The sequence below is a fragment of the Neofelis nebulosa genome, chromosome X, assembly GCF_028018385.1.
Source record: "Neofelis nebulosa isolate mNeoNeb1 chromosome X, mNeoNeb1.pri, whole genome shotgun sequence".
NCBI classification, from domain to species: domain Eukaryota; kingdom Metazoa; phylum Chordata; class Mammalia; order Carnivora; family Felidae; genus Neofelis; species Neofelis nebulosa.
Window position 1 is genome coordinate 35,256,317 of NC_080800.1, and position 14,614 is coordinate 35,270,930.

Below are 14,614 nucleotides of genomic sequence, written 5' to 3' on the forward strand. Positions count from 1 at the left end.
CTCTGGAGCCTGACAGCTATTATAATCAAGAGGTTATTCCAAGTGTCTTCCCTGCTTTCTCTCAACTACGGCTTTAAAACACTCCCCTTTCTTGGGGCACCTGGGTGGCTCAGTCGGTTGAGTGTCCGACCTCGGCTCAGGTCATGATCTTGAAGTTCACGGATTCAAGCCCCGAGTCGGGCTCTGTGCTGACAGCTCCGAGCCCGGAGCCTGCTTGGGATTCTGTGTTTCCCTCTCTCTCTGCCCCTCCTCACTCGTGCTCACTCTCTCTCTCTCTCTCTCTCAAAAATATCTAAACATTAAAAAAAAATTAAGGGGCTAATAATACATACCTTTCTGGGTTGCCGTGGAGGGTAGACATATTTTATGGCAAGAGCCCAGCCCGTGGCTGTTGCTTAACAAATGGCAGCCAATATTTATCTCCTGTGAAAGGATGTGGGGAAAGCGAGGCACAAAACGATCTGCCCAGGCAGGGAAAGAGCGATGAGGTCTCTGGGCTTCTGTGTGGCCCATGAGCCACGCCACACCACCCGGGGTGACGTTACCTATGCCTGGTTCCCACTCAGCAAGCCTGGTGGAACCCTGCAGGCTCCCTCCCTGGTGATTAGGATTTGGCCTGACCTCTGACTGGTTGCTGCTCGCAGTGGGGGAGGGTCCAGTCTCTTGGGCTTCCAATCCTGGGCTTTCCCCACACCTTCCCGAGGGGCACCGCCGGGTGATCGAGAACACCGGAGCCACCCCACCTCGGTTTCCAGTCCTGGGGCCACCACCGTGGGCTGCGTGACCGCTGGCCACGACACGGTCCCTCCGTGCCTCGGTAATGGGGATGATGACAGTGCCTACCTCAAAGGGGTACTGCGACAGGGAAACGGTGTCCGAGACATGCAAAGTCCCCAATCAATGTTAGCTACGATTATTATTTGCTCTTTGCCACGTAGAGCTTTGATCTCTCAAAGACCCATTAATCGCTCAGCCCCTTCTTCAAGGGATTAAAAAAAAAAAAAAACCCAGCAAATGAAATTCTACGTGAAATCATCGCTGTCATATTTCTGCTGCCGGGACAAACCATTAGGAGGGGGGAGGGGACCTGGCAGTGACACCACTGGCCTGCCCCGAATGAAAAAGGGACATTAGCATGCCGTCTAATGGCCAGGGAAGACGGAGGAGAAGCGGAGAGCGGTCAAAGGAGGGGACGCTGGAAGGAAGGGGACGCTGTCTGCCAGGAGAAGCACGGAGAGGGGGCCCCTGGGACCACTGTCCAGCATCTCCTTGGCCACGTAGGTGCCCAGCCTGCCTCTAGCTCTGACGCCCCCTCCTTCAGGACCAGGGGCCTCCTTGGGTTCCAGAAAACCAGACCTGCCTTTATTCTCTACAGAGCGCTGGGCCCAGGAGCTTACCTCTCTGCCATCTCCCCCAGCCCTATATGGGCATTGGCTTTCCAGCTGAAGAGTGAGGGGTTTGGCCGAGGCCGCGGTTTTGAAAGCCGTGTCGGGGGCGCCCAAGGGGGCCCGCTGGAGGCCAAGGTTGGGTGTGGGCCTCCCCCTTGCTTCTCCCAGAGCTGGCGCCCCACCAGCCGATGTGAGGACAGGGGTTACAGAGAAATACAGTTTTGTTTAGCAAAAGGTTTTGCCGTTTCAAACTCAGGAACGTACAAAGGGGTCTCTGGCCACCCCTCCCCCACCACATGCCCCCGGTCCTGGGAGGCACCAAGGGCAGGCAGGGGGTAGCTGGCTGGTTCGGCCTTGGCTCAGGGTCCGGAGGCCTCGCTGGTCCTCCTTCCCCAGTGGCCGCCGGGCTATGCGTGTCACTTTCACCTCCAGCAAGGGCTGGCCGGACACAATGCCTTGGCCCAAAGCCCACCTGCAGGAGCCAAACCCAGCAGTCTCCTCAGCTTCCTGGCTTGTGCTGGCACCCTCCTTGGCAGAGGTGACCAGTGGGCAGAAGGAGCGCTGGTCTGCCTGAGGCTCAGAAGCACCCAGAAGGAGTCACATCCTGGGATCAGGCCTGGGGTGTCTCAACGGGCAATGTGTTCTGCTGGGGGTGGGTGGGCAACGAAGGGTGGTTAAGGCGAGGCACCTGCTCGAGCCCACCCTGGAGTTTTTTCAGGAAGTGGTGTAAGCACCCCGGCACCCACCCACGCTGCGGGCACCCGCTTCTAAATCCAATCTTGCCTTCTGGCCAGAGACCCCCTGGCTGAGTCATGGGGTACATCTTAGAGAGTTTCCCAGCAGCGCGCCTTGTCGGGGTGAAGAAGAGTGCCAACACGTCAGGCCCTCCAAAGCTAGAAGTAGGGGTAGAGTCACCCCGAAGGAGGAAGAAAGGTCCAGAAAAGACGGCCAGGGGGCTCACAGCCTTTTTTATAGTTTTGCTGGGGCATGAAACAGCCCATTGGTGTAGCAGTCAAGACCCTCTGGGTCAGGTTCCCTGCCTGCTCTCCCACCCCAGCAGCCGTTCGTGTACCATCAGGCCACCTTCGTGCCTCTGTACCTTTGCACATGTCACGCCCCATAATGGAATGACCGTACCTTTCCCCCGGCCTAGTCTTAGCCTTATCTGCCTGGCAGGCTCCTACTCACCCTTCAGAACGCACTCTTCCTTCCTCTGTAAGGTCTTCTCTGGTTCCTTCCGGAGAGATTCTCACCCCCTCCTCTGTTTCCCCACAACATCGTACGCACCCACACACACGTGCACATGACTTGCAGAAATTATTGTATTTATTGGAAGAACGTGTCTTTGGTCTGCATCACTGGACTGGGAGCTCCTGGATGTAAAGCGTAACTTTCTGTGTGCACATACGCTTACACGATTGTAAGTATCTTTGTCTCGCCCACCTAAAAAATTATTTGAGAGCACATCAGGAATGATGATAACCAACATTCATCCGCGGCCCCGTGTGAGCCCGGTTTCCAACGGGTACTCCCCACAACACGTTGTAGTGGGGGCACTGTTACCCTATTTCACAAATGAGGAAACTGAGACTCAGGATCGTTAGGTACGACACAACCAGTAAAGCTAAGCCAGGGTGTGATCGCTGTCGCTGTTCTTTTAGATTCTAGAGCCCAGTGTTTGCACTGTCTTCTCATCCCACTGTCCTGCCGCTGGAAGGTCTTTCCCCATTTCTCCATCCCCCTGTGCCTCCCAGCGGATACCCAGACAGTGTGACCATGAACGGTCTGACAGCGTCCCCTGGGAGGGGGTGGCCCTTGCTACTCAAAATGTGGTCCCTGGACCAGCATCGCCTGGGAGCTTGTACCAAATCTCGGGGCCACCCTGAGCTCCTGGATCGGAATCTGCATTTGAACGGGAGCCCCAGGGGATTCGTGTGCAAGGTAACGTCTGTGCTTTAGGCACCCACTTCCACCAGGAAGAGCCAGGGAAAGCTTCTGACAGAGGAAGCTCACAGAGCCAAAGGAACAAATCACTTTTAAAGAGCATCTCCAAAGCTCACTGCCCATGTTAAAGTTTCCCTTTCTCACTGACCCTTGGCCAATTTCCCCCAGGACAGTTTATTAGAGTATAAAAGGTATCAAAAATATTTTTTTAAATTTGTTTAAGTTTCATTTATTTCTTGTGTGAGGGAAAGAGAGACAGAGAGCATGAGCAGGGGAGGGGCAGAGAGAGGGAGAGAGAGAATCCCAAGCAAGCTCCGAGCTATCAGCACAGAGCCCGACACAGGGCTCGAACCCAGGAACTGAGTGATCACGACGTGAGCCAAAACCAGAAGTTGGAAGAGTTGGACGTTCAGTGGACTAAGCCACCCAGCAAGGCTAGCCTACCCGGAGCCCATCCTCGGTGGGACGGATAAGGCAATGGTGGGAGGTCACGCAATAGAAAACCAACAGTGTTGAGAACAACAACAACGACAAAAGCAACCACTTGCGACAAAGTGGGCATCTCCCCATTTTGCTGTGGAGCAAAAGAGGCCAGACCCAAAAGAGGACCCACGTTTGGTTCCATTTCTATAAGCTTCGCACACGCGAAGCTGCCAGTGTAAAGTCAGGATACCTCCCGTGGGGGACGTGGTGACTGGGAGAGGGCCTGAGGGGGGCTCCCTTGGGGGCTGGTGATGTTCCGTGTCTTGACCCAGGGGCTCCTACACGGGGGCTTTTCTGCTCGTGAGAACGGATCGAGCGTACGCTCAAGATGTGTGCGCTTCTCTGAATGTAGGTTATACTTCAATAAAAAGTTGAAAAAAAAAAAAAAAAGCTAATGTCGCCTAATGGCCTAAATTCTATAAATATGCAATAAACTTGCAGCATAAGAATTTTGTCCTGCAATTTGCTGCTGACTCCGAGTTCGGGAGGTGTCAGGGTAACAAAGCACCCCAGGGTGAGCATTTGACAGGAAGCATTAGCCGCCCCCCAGGAGCCTCAAATACCTGATGGGTTTTCTCCTGCTTAAAATTAAAAACCTGCCCGCAAAGATGCCGAGGAAGGGAGAATGTATCCACAGCCCTCATTTTGCAGTGTTATTAACCGTGGGAGTTGAACACAGTGGGTAGTGGGATTCGTTCTACAACTGCTGGCTGAACACCAGGTGCCCTGGAAGACGGGGCTGAAGCTTTCTTTCTTTACCTCTACGTGCCATGCCTGCGTGCGAGGGCGTGCGCGGGCACGCGTGCGCGCGCGCACGCACACACACACACACACACACACACAACCTTACCCACAAAACCCCAAAGACGTCTGTTGCCTAATAACGCTTGCCCGTGAACCAGAGCGCCATGGCAAGAGAAATAATAGCACCTCCCTTTGATTTTGCACATGCCGTGTGCCCGGCACTTATTAAGTGACTTGTACGCATGATCTCACTTAACCCTCGTGACCACCCCGGGAGAGAATGGCCATTATTATTCCCATTTTCCAGATGAGACTTGGAGCTTGCCCAAGCAGAGCTGGGCTCGCACCCAGGTAGGGCATTGACCCAGAGCCTGCTGGGACCTCCAGGCGTGGCTGCCCCCGAGGCCAGGGTAAGCCCCCAATTTTACAAATGTGGCCCCTGGGTCGGTTGTTGGATTTAGCAAATAAGCATCCAGGCTGCCAAGTTAAGGTTGAATTTCAGCTAAATAATGCCTCCTTTTTTAGTATACGCCAGGGTCACTGCGGCTCGCCCCCAGGCTCAGCCCAGCCCTAGGCTGCGGGGAGCACGGGCCCCTCCTCTAGGGCAACCCAGGGGCTTCTAAATTCACAGCACGGGGACTCAGCCCGGCCACGGCTTCCTTTTCCACTGCGTGATCAGCCACGCCTCCTCTTGCTCACGAATCTGTACTTCGGGCAGGTCTCGGCAGAGAAGACCCGTCTCTGTACCACAAAGCTCACCTGGGGACTGGAGCGGTCACCTCCCACGTGGCTGGTTCCCACTGCCCTCGCGGCTGGCAAGTCGGGGCTGGTAGTGAGCTTGGCGCTTGGCCAAAGCTGAGGACCGGGGGCCATGGCTCCTCCGCGCAGGAGCCTCTGAAGGTCGCCCGGGCTTCCTCACAGCACGGTGCCCCAAGAGTGAGAGTCTCAAAAGAGAGCCAGGTGGGAGCTGAAGAGCGCTTTCACAGCCCACCCCCCTCAGGAGTCCCATGGTGCCATGTCTTTTCCGGTCAAGGCAGTCGCAAAGACTTGGTTCTTTGGGGAGGGGACACAGATTTTATCTCCTGATCAGGGAGTGTCAACGTCTTGGAAAGCGTGCAAGACCGGAAATATTATTGGGTTACCTGGGACCACGCTCACACTCTTGAACCAAAGTTCAAACCAAGGTTCGGAGACCCCAACATTGAAAATATTACGGCATGACCTTCCCACCGTTGGTTGGGCGCGCAAGATATTCTTTGTTAAAGAAGGACGTTCAAGGCGGCTGCAGAACAATACACGTAATAAGATATCATTTGTATTTAAACACGTTCACAAAAATTCTGAGTTTCTGTGTACGTCTGTGTGCATGGAAAGGCATTTGTTTTCGAGTCTCAGAGAAGAGGCATCCAAGAAAGGTACAAAGGTTTCCCCTTGGTGTTAGACTGGATCATTGTACCCAACTCTTCTCTCTGAGATAGAATCTTCCACCCATGTGCCCTTTGCTCTCTGACTGTGTCCCTCCTAGCGGACCAGCCCCCTGACCTAGGCCTTATGACTGGCTGTGACCAGTGGAATGTGGACAGAGGTAACGGTGGGCCAGTCCCAAACCTCGCCCTTCAGAGGCATTGTTCCTACCTAAATGCCCTCTTGAGTTTCTCCTCAGCCATGAGAACAACCTGCCCCAGGTGCCTGCTCCTCCTTCAGCCTTGGTCCCAGGATGACAGAAATGGGAGTCCTGAGCACAGCCCAAAGCCAGGAGCCCGGCCTTGGCCTGTAGAGCCACAGCCGAGCCCTGCTGACCCAGGAGGGGTAAATAAATGCCTGACGTCGCAAGCCACAAAGACGTAGGGGCTGTTTGTTAAGCAGCATTATCGCAGCAGAAACCTCGCTGGTGTAGTCTGTGAGACCCTGAGTGATCTGGCCCTTGACAGCCATTCCACACCCTTCTTTTTAAAGTTTTTTTTTTTTTAATGTTTATTTGTTTTTTGGGGGGGGGAGGGGCAGAGAGAGAGGGAGACACAGGATCCAAAGCAGGCTCCAGGCTCCAAGCCATCAGCACAGAACCCGACGCAGGGCTCGAACCCACTCACGGTGAGATCGTGACCTGAGCCGAAGTCGGAAGCTTAATCGTCTTCACATGAGAGACTCCTTGTACTTAGACTATATTCTACCCTTCTTCTAGCTAAATCCCTACTCACACCTCATGGCCTCATCTGAACACCCACCACCTCCCACCTAAATTAGCTTCCACCTTGTTGGGCTCTGATGATTTATAGTTTCACATCTCTCCGATTATTTGATTTCTGTGTCCTTCCCCACTGTCCTGTGGGCTCCATGAGGGCAAGGGTTCATCAGTAAATATGTCCCCAGTGGTATCGAGCACAGTGCCTGGGACCTGGTGCCTGACTGGATAAATGAGTGTGGCTGAGTGTTTCCAATCACGTTCCAACAATCAGAGGAGGACGTCCTTCCCAGCAGGTCCAGGCTGCAATGAAGGAAGTGGGATCTAACTTGAGCCCTAAGTTATGGGTAGAATTTAATACAAGCAAAGACATGGCCACGGGAAGGTGCAGCGGCCCTAGGGAGCAGTGAAGGACGGAGAAGCTGGGTCGTTAGTACTGACATGAGGAGGCCCGAGTCCACACTTACCTGGCTGTGCTGCTCCAGCTTTATCCAGGAGCCAGCAGGGGGTGGTGGCTGGGTTTTGAGCAAAGATAAGGAGGGATACAGTCATTAGAAGTCCCTTCTGGGGGCGCCTGGGCGGCTCAGTGGGTTAAGCAGCCGACTTCGGCTCAGGTCGCGATCTCGCGGTCCGTGAGTTCGAGCCCCGCGTCGGGCTCTGGGCTGACGGCTCGGAGCCCGGAGCCTGCTTCGGATTCTGGGCCTCCCTCTCTCTCTGTCCCTCCCCCTGCTCACACTCTGCTTCTCTGTCTCTCAAAAATAATAAATAAACATTTAAAAAAAAAAAAAAAAAAAAAAAAAAAAAAAAGAAGTCCCTTCTGGAAGATGTCAGCAGGGGGGTGGATAGATTGGTGTGAGGTAAGGAGGGCATGAGGGATGAGAGAAGAAACACCACTAAAGCAAAGACACTTCCGGCTGCGTGGGGGCGGGGGGGGGGGGGTCCACATCGAGTAGCTCTCCCACCAGAGGAGCGATAAATATTTCTGGGTAATGACGACTGGATGTGGTGGAATAATATCCACGTTTCTGCCTTGAATGACTGGGGGAAATGGTACAAGTACTTAGAGATGGGGGAGACAGGAAATGGGCTAGTTTGATGGAGAAGAGCGGAGGTCTAATTTTATACGTACCGGCTTTGATGTGAGCGCAGATTGTCCAGAAGGCAATTTGGAGATGAGTATCAGAATTGAGGAGAACAGCTAGAGAAAATGCCCTAGTTTGGGTTTTTCCAGCAGCAGCTCTAAGACAAGGATTTCCGTGCTGGTGGCTTATGGGCCGGACTCCAGAAACACGGAGAGAGGAAGTAAGCTGGGGAAGAGAAGGGACCACGAAAAGGTGAGTTTTTGTCACGCAAGTTAGCACAACAGGAAACTAGAGCTCAATCCTGCTGGGGGGCCGGGATCAAGCACCCACCTCGGAGTTCTCCCACCCGGGGGCAGGGAACAAGGTCCTTATGCACCAACGCCAGTCGGTCCTGGTTTGTAGGCTGTTCCGGAAAGAAAGCAGATTCTGGCAGTTGAAAGTGGGTAGCCATGCGCGGAAATGGAACAGAAATGGTATCTTTTTAGTCCCTGTGATATGTCAGGCACACCCCTAGCTACTTACAAGTATTATCAGTTCCATGGTCGCGAGAACATTTTTACTGATGAGGAAACAGAATCCCAGAGCGACTAACAGCTATAAGTGTCAGATCACGGAGACCTACCTTGCCACGGCGACCAGCCAAGAGGACGTAGGACCATGATGTCTACAGGGCATTGGTGAGACTCAAACTTCCGGCCCCAAGAGCCCAATTCCAGTCCACTATAGCAAAGGGAAAAGAAGACAGCCAGAGAGGACTCTTGGGAGAGCCATGGCAATGGCGGCCATGTTGAACTCCCTGATTAACAACTGTCACAAAAGACAGAGGTAGTAAAGAACGTGGAAACCCTGCTGTTGTGGGTGGACAGGACTGAGTGACAGCCATTCTAAGATTCTGAAGGAGGGGCGCCTGGGCGACTCAGTCGGTTGAGCGTCCGACTTCGCCTCAGGTCGCGATCTCGCGGTCCGTGGCTTCGAGCCCCGCGTCGGGCTCTGTGCTGACGGCTCAGAGCCTGGAGCCTGCTTCGGATTCTGTGTCTCCCTCTCTCTCTGCCCCTCCCCCGCTTGCACTCTCTCTGTCTCCCTCTTTCTCAACAATAAACATTTTTAAAAAATTAAGATTCTGAAGGAAACAAAGCATTTAAATGGCACTGATGTAGACAGACTTGGGAAGCCTTTTCAACAGTGCGTGCTCCTAAAGATGGGAACGTCATAGGAGTAAGCTCCCGCTGTGGGCGTTCGTCTAAAGGCTGTCCCATTGAGTGCCAACCCGCACAGGTTATCTCCCTCCTGGGAAAACAACAGACATACTGGAGGGCCAGGTATTACAAACGAAATACTGGGCTTTCTCAGCCCACATCAAGGGCAAAAATAAAGGAAATTAATTTATTGATGTTGTGTGAAGGCAAGGAATTGGCTCTGAAGAAGTGTGCCAAACGGCAGGGAAAATATGGAACAAAAAAAATTGGAAAGCTCAGTTAATGCTAAACAAATTATTAATCATTAACAGTAGTTGGAAAACAGGCCTGTGCAGGCAGATGAAGGGAAATGGGATAGAGAAGGCTGCAGACACTCAACTGTCTGTAAGTATGTGAGAGGTTATTAGTTATTTTCTTGTAATTCGGCGATTATGACTGAGGCAGTGTGGGAGGCGGGGCTGGGTAAAGAGGAAGGAGTAGTTATATCAGAATTAACCCAGGGACGCCTGGGTGGCTCAGTCGGCTGAGCGTCCGACTTCAGCTCAGGTCACGATCTCGCGGTTCGCGGGTTCGAGCCCCACGTCGGGCTCTGTGCTGACGGCTCGGAGCCTGGAGCCTGTTTCCGATTCTGTGTGTCTCTCTCTCTCTCTGACCCACCCCATTCATGCTCTATCTCTCTCTGTCTCAAAAATAAATAAACGTTAAAAAAATTTTTTATTTTAAAAGAATTAACCTGGGGAGCTTTTTCAAAATGCAAGTGACCCACGGCACCTCCAACTTCAGCAAATTTCTCAGAATGTCCATCTCGCGCTCGCTCGGGCATCTGACATCTGTTGTCCTACGGTCATAGTAGAACTGCCTCTTGCATAACTTGAGAGTGGGCCTCACCATAGCTCACGTTCTCCGGCCTTCCGTGAGAAACAAAGGGCTGGGCGGAAAGTTCTTCCTCCCCCCGTGGTCCATCTGCCCAGCGCCCAGGTGAGATTGTGGAGCCCCCCGAGAACAAGGCCTGGACGGCTTCGTGCGCTGTTGTCCTTCCCGCCCCCTGCTCGGTGCCCAGGACCCAGGCTGACGTGTGGTCTTTGAAGGAAGGACACAGGCACGTCCCTCAACCCAACCAGAATGACCACTTCCGGGCATTTCTTCCAAAACAAGTAGGTCCGTGATGGCAGCACGGCCTCTCCCTGGGTAGAAATGATAAGAGGAGAAATACGCACCCAGGGGTGAGAGGAGATTGGGCCCATGATGTCTTCAGGAAAACGTTAGCCCTCGCAGCCACACCCAGCAGCAGCCGTGAGCCTGAGCCGAGGCCAGTCTCTGCCGTCACAGATCTCCCGCAGGCGCCATGGCCGTCCCAGCTCCTGTGGCTTTCATGGCTGTCGTGGTTGCTGTGGCCGTCTCCGCTCCCTCCGGCAGGGCTGCTTGGGAAGATCCCAGGGAAGACTGCCCTTGTCCCGGGCCCCGGGTGATTTATGGCCACATCCACACACACACACTCACTCATCTTGTCCGCAGACTGAATCTGGGCTGAGGCCCATAAAATAGGCAACAGCTATTGGCAAATTCATTAATTAGGATTCTGTTTGTACTTTTATTGTGAAAGAAAATCATTTGTCAGCTTAAAGTCAGACCCAGTGCCTGATGAGAACTGTTATTCTAAGAAGGTATCGACGGACGGCTCTACGTGGCTTTCGCGCTCTCTCCCCGCCTGCGATCTGCCACCCCACCTCTACCCGGGCAGAGAAAGCCTCCTGTCCTTCCACTTGACCCAGGGCCTATGTGGCGGCAAATCCTCCGTTGGGGAGGTGCTTTCCCAGTAGGCCTACCCGCTTCTGCCCTGCCAACCTCCTCCCGATTTTGTTCAAGGACAGGGCAGTCAATGGGCGTCAAGGGCTCCCCGACTCTAGACAGCGAAGCTTGATAAGGCACAGTGAGTCAGGGCAACTCCATTTCCCTTCCCAGCGACACGATTCTGATCAATGACGTGTGAGAGGAAGTCTGCTGGGACTCCTTTAAAGGGACTCGAGGAAGGTGCCTTCTCTCATCAGGCCTTCGGACTGGAGTTGGGACGCGACTGCCGGAACCAGAGGAGCCCTTCTGTGAACGCAGGGAAGCGAGACAGAGGACCAACACCGACATGCCGACGATGCCAGAACAAAAAGGTGGGAGGGACCTGGGTCCTGGATGACCCAGTGCTGAGCTAACCAACCCAGGAGCTGGCTTGCCTCTGGGATTCTGGATCACAGGACGTGATAATCTCCCCGTTGTCTACACCGTATCCAGCGGGGTTTTGTTATTAGAACCAAACGCGTTGACTCTAGAGGCAAACATCCTACTACATTATAACCAACGCAGACTCAAAGTACCTCCGCTTAGATGCCTATTCCAGTAGATGGCAATGCTCCTGCTCCAGCTGCCTGTGGTTGTCCAATTTCAGACTCTCCCTAGACTCTAGTCACCCTGTCTTTGTTGAGAAAGAACCCAAGTCCTTCGTGTGAACCACTTTCCCATCAGCCATCTTGTTATCACTGGTGGAAACCACTCTCCCCTCCACCAAAAAACAGAAAAAATCAGGAAGCTTGAGGCCACAGTGTGCAGAGGCACACACACACACACACACACACACACACACACAATCATCCCGTATGTGGATGTCTGTGTTATGGGTTGAGTTGCGTCCCCTCCCCCAATTCACATGTTGAAGTCCTAATCCCTAAGTACCTCAGAACATGACTGCATTTGGAACCAGGGCCATTGCCAATGTCATTAATTAAGACGACATCGCGTTGGAGTAGGGTGGACCCCTACTCCAGTGTGAATGGTATCCCCGTAAAAAGGGGAAATCAGGACACACACGTGCATGCAGAGAAAACGCCACCCGAAGATTGGAATTATGCCACCATAAGCCAAGGAAGTGCCAGAGGTTAGAGAGAACGTGGGCCCGCTGACACCTTGACTGTGGACGACCAGCCCCCGGAGCTGTGAGGCAGCACATTTCCATTGTTGAAGCCGTTCCGTCCATGATACTCCACTACGGCAGCGCTGGGAAATGAATCCGGTCTCTTAGACGATGAGCAGGGTCGGGGTAGTAGATGGAGGCACAGTTCACACATTGAGAACCCTAAGGCCGAGGTCATACCTTTCAGGCAGAACCCCGGTCTTCTATAAATTGCAGAGTCCCTCCTCGTGTCCTCAGACACTGAGCTAGCTGGGCAGGCCAGCTGGGTAGCTTCCCAGGGCACCAGTCTGTTAGAGGGTCCAAAATACCACTGGAATAAATAGAAATACCCCTGCCAGTTGACGAAAGTTTCCACAAGTTCCTACCAAAGTAAACAGCAGCCTTATATGGAAATTTAAAAAACACCCTGGCTGGCACTGACCCCTCTCTCTGGGTATTTTTGTAATACACACATACAGTTGCGATCAGCTGAAAATCTGAAACCAAATAAAGCATGGTGTTAACTTTCTTACTCACGGCAAACAATGATTCGTTTTCTTAGATGATTCGTAAGCAGCTTCAATAGGCTTCCCCCACCAAATTTTCTGACTTGGGAAATTGCCAAGGCGAGCCGATACGAGGAAAAGAACTACAAAAAAGTGTAAGACACTTTGCCCCTTTTTTAGACCATGAATTTTCCTACAGCCAGGGGAGGTAAATTAGCGAGTAGATCGCTCCGCGCATAAAACGTTGTAACTAACAAGTTTGGCGGAGTCCGCTTCTTAACCTACGGTGTCTTTTCTCCCCCCTCGTCCCTGCTAAGAGGATCGGCGATTGGAGCGGGGCACGTGGCCCCCCCCCAGAATACAGACCCCACGTCCCAGCCCCTCACAGCTAAGAGCGAGCACGTGGGTGAGTTTTGGCCAATAGGCTATAATCCGAAGTATCACAATTCAGTTCTGGGGAACCTCTACTGCTTCTTCTTGGTCCTTTCTCCTCTCCGATGGCCGGAATGTCACTGTAGCAGTCAGGTGGGACCAACAGGTGACCTGGGGACGGGAGGCCATGCCTGGCAAAGCGGCAGTCTGGGTCCCTAAGGACTTAATAAACCAGGGCTCGCATGTCACACATAAGCCTGCTCGTGAGAGAGGAACGCACCTCCATCTTGTTTTACATGGTGGGAAATGTATTGGTGGGAAATCCATTTTTTTCCTTCGGTGGAGGGGCACCAAATTATTCCCCTGTGCAGAGTCTTGGTCTGGCCTCAGCCAGAAAGAAAGCACAGCATTCTCTCCTGGTCTGGCTCCCACAAAGGCTGTAGGTGGTGTGATGGCGGCCCTGTGGGAAGAGAGACCACGCATCGCGAAGGGTAGAGCCGTACGTCCCGAGTCCTGTGGGAATGGGAAGGGCGCTGGGAGCCGCTGCCGCGATTCTCAAGCATGGCTGCCAAGCCTTTGACTTTCCTGCCGTCGAGAGGTGGGTTCCAATCCCTTACCCTTGAATAAGGCCAGCCCTTGTGACTGCCTTCTAACAAAGAGAATCTGGTGGGAGTGACGGCAGGTGACTTCCAAAGCTGGTTGGTAAGGCTTCCATTTGGTACTCTCTCATTTGCCATCACAGAGGTTTCTAGAAAGTTCCAGCCTCGTTTCAGTGGGCTCCTGAGAAGAAAGCAGGGGTCCTGGGCCACACCTGGCCTGGGGGATGAAAGGGGGGACAGGTTGGTGGTTCAAGTGCCCGAAGGGGGGGCAGGGGGCAGGGCAGAAGAATCCGGCAGCCCCTTCCTGCCTGGAAGTTGTATTGTGCCCACAGAGACGTGGGAGAAAATGAATCTCAGGCCAGAACCCCAGCCCCAGGGCCCACACACAGAGCCCTCTACTCCCCCTCTTGCCATCTGACACTTCTCCTTCTAGGGCTCACCCAAGAGAGCCTGGGTTTCATTTCATTAAGGTCAGCAGTATTGCCTAGGTGCGCCCAGACATTTCCAGGAAGATTTCTTTAAAAATTTTTTGTTTCATTTTTAAATTTTTTAAAAAATATTTTAATTTTTTTTTTAATTTTTTAATTTATTTTTGAGACAGAGAGAGACAGAGCATGAACGGGGGAAAGGCAGAGAGAGAGGGAGACACAGAATCCGAAACTGGCTCCAGGCTCCGAGCCGTCAGCACAGAGCCCGACGCGGGGCTCGAACCCACGGACCGCGAGATCGTGACCTGAGCCGAAGTCGGCCGCTTCACCGACGGAGCCACCCAGGCGCCCCTCCGGGAAGATTTCTTGACACGAATCCCCGAGTCCCAGCAGCATTCAGAGTGAAGAGACAGCTCCCGAGAAGACCTACCTGGTGGGAGAATGTCCACAGTGGTCTGCTAAGAGTCCAAGGCCCCTCCCTGCAATGGAACGAATGAATGAACTCTGTCTCCCCAAATTCCTATGTTGAAGCCCTAACCTCCCCCTGCCTCCGTGTGACTGAGGAGGTAGCTGAGGTTTGAGCTCGTGAGGGCGGGGCCCTCATTCAGCAGGACTGGGGTCCTTTCCAGAAGGGTGCTATTTGAGCCCCCCAGTCCGTGGTGAGGATGGCTTGACGTGCTGTCTCTCCCACATTCCCCTCCTCTTTGTTTCTCTCAGGCCGACTAAGACATCCCCTGAGAGAAACAAAGACG

At 53.3% G+C, this 14,614-nt stretch overlaps 1 long non-coding RNA gene across 1 annotated transcript; it reads right to left on the reverse strand.

The window, feature by feature from the left end:
- Positions 1 to 12,617: 12,617 nt before the first annotated feature.
- On the reverse strand, positions 12,618 to 14,479 carry LOC131502224 (uncharacterized). The gene is made up of 2 exons (XR_009256978.1): positions 14,293 to 14,479; positions 12,618 to 13,651 (listed from the first exon to the last, which is right to left on the reverse strand). It is a non-coding gene; the product is annotated as an uncharacterized LOC131502224 (long non-coding RNA).
- Positions 14,480 to 14,614: the final 135 nt, after the last annotated feature.